The sequence below is a fragment of the Salvia splendens genome, unplaced genomic scaffold, assembly GCF_004379255.2.
Source record: "Salvia splendens isolate huo1 unplaced genomic scaffold, SspV2 ctg68, whole genome shotgun sequence".
Taxonomy (NCBI): domain Eukaryota; kingdom Viridiplantae; phylum Streptophyta; class Magnoliopsida; order Lamiales; family Lamiaceae; genus Salvia; species Salvia splendens.
In genome coordinates this window covers 7,045-9,309 of record NW_024599345.1, presented here as the reverse complement: position 1 = coordinate 9,309, position 2,265 = coordinate 7,045, and the positions used below count along the sequence as shown (strand labels likewise).

Sequence of the window (2,265 nt, the reverse complement as noted above, 5' to 3'; positions counted from 1 at the left end):
GACAAAAAAATAAAAATAATAAAAAAATAAAAATCGAAAAAAAAATTTAATTTTTTTTAAAAAATAAAAAAATATTTATTAAATAAAATGTATGATGAAATTACCATTCTGCCCTTTCACAATTAATTAATGTAAAAATATTTTCCATGTGGTAAATTCTGGACCACTCATTTAATAAAAATGAGTGGCTAATAATGCATCTCAATTCTCAATTAGGCTAAAAAATCTCAATTGATCACAACCATATATATATATATATATATATATAAAGGAGATTAATAAGAACATGAAACAACAAGTTCACATAGGAAACTAGAAATCATGGAGTTTAACATCTCATCAACACTCATCCCTCTAATTCCCTTTCTCCTCTTCCTCTTCATATTCCTCAAATCTCAATCAATCTCAAAATCAGCAAGGAGCTACTCACACTTCCCCGGCCCCACACCCCTCCCTCTCATCGGCAACCTCCCCCTCATGATGCTCGGCGCCTCCGCCGGCCCCCACCGCCTCTTCCGTTCCCTCGCCGCCAAACACGGCCCCCTGATGCATCTCCAGCTCGGCGAGCTCCACTTCCTCATCGTCTCCTCCGTCGAATTAGCAAAGGAAGTGATGAAAACTCACGACACCAATTTCGCGAACCGGCCTCAGATGCTGGCGACGGAGGAGCTGGCCTACGACTCCAGCGGCGTCGTCTTCTCCCCCTACGGCGACTACTGGCGCCACCTGCGGAAGATCTGCACCGTCGAGCTTTTCAGCGCTCGCCGCGTGCGGTCGTTCCGTGGCATAAGAGAGGAGGAAAGCATGAACATGTGCAAATGGATCGCTTCCCGCGATGGATCGCCGGTTGATCTATCCGAGAGGCTCTACATGTCGTCGTACGACGTTATCGTGAGGGCTGCCGTCAAGGCGAAGAGCGAGGAGCGTAAGGTGATGGTTTCGGTTTTCATGGAATCGACAAAGCTAGCGACGGGATTCATGATGGCGGACCTCTATCCGTCCGTCAAACTGCTGCCGTTGATCACCGGGGCGCGGTTCAAGATCCGACGGTTACGCCGCAAAGTAGATGAGGTGCTTGATGGCATCATCGAGCAGCAGAGAGCGGCTGCGGATGACGGCGATGACGATACCAAGTTGGAAGATTTCTTGGATATTCTCCTCAAATATGAGAAAGATGGGACTTTAACTACAGACAATGTCAAAGCAGTGTTACTGGTATATTCTTCTCATATTTTAGTTAGCATAGATAATTTTTAGTTTATGATGCATAAATTTAAAATGAATTAGACTTTATAATTTGACAGCATCCTTGATAGGGATCTACTCCTATAGAATAATAAGTTGTTCTTTATTTCTTAGTTTATCAGAATTAAAAGTGAAGATATAGAATATATTTATCATGTTACGGTTGTCTCTATGGGAACCAATTTCTCTTCTTTTTTCACGTCTTTTTCTCTTGCTTTTTCAAATAACTTCTCTTATATGCATTAGTTTGTAATTAAAATTATATATTTCAGGATATATTACTTGGAGGAACTGATACGTCAGCATCTACCATAGAAGGGCAATATCGGAGCTGATAAGAAACCCTAGCAAACTCAACAAAGCCCAACTAGAAGTTAGAAAGGTTTTTGACAAAGAGGGATCATACGTAGACGAAGACAAGTTGAGTGAGCTAAAATACCTCAAATTAATTATCAAAGAGACTTTGCGATTGCACCCACCGGCCCCGCTTTTAGTGCTAGAGTGAACTCCCAAGATGTGAAATCAATGGGTATGAAATCCCAACAAAAACCAGAGTGATAGTGAATGCATGGCATTGGCAAGAGACCCGAGTATTGGAACGATCCAGAGGAGTTTATACCCGAGAGATTCGAAGAAAGCACCATCGATTTCAACGGGAGCAATCTCGAATACATACCCTTTGGTGCGGGAAGGAGAACGTGTCCCGGCATGTTGTTGGGGCAGGCAAATATGGAACTTCCTCTTGCTATGCTTCTCTATCATTTTGATTGGGAAATTCCAAATGGGATGAAAGCAGAAGAATTGGATATGACAGAGGGCCTCGGCTCCACTCTTCATAGGGAACACCATTTGCGTTTGATTCCCATTGTTAAGCGACCTTTGTGCGCACGTGCTTGATTGATTCAGTAACGTTTACTTTGAGTGATAGTATAACTTAGAAAAAACTCAAAAATGTGTTAGGGAAATAAGGCACACTTATCACAAAAAATATAGTGAGTCTTGTTTCCCAAAAAATTGTTA

At 41.9% G+C, this 2,265-nt stretch overlaps 1 pseudogene; it reads left to right on the top strand.

Annotated features, from left to right (window-relative positions):
• The first annotated feature begins 312 nt into the window (after positions 1 to 312).
• Positions 313 to 2,265, top strand: LOC121790950 (annotated as a pseudogene).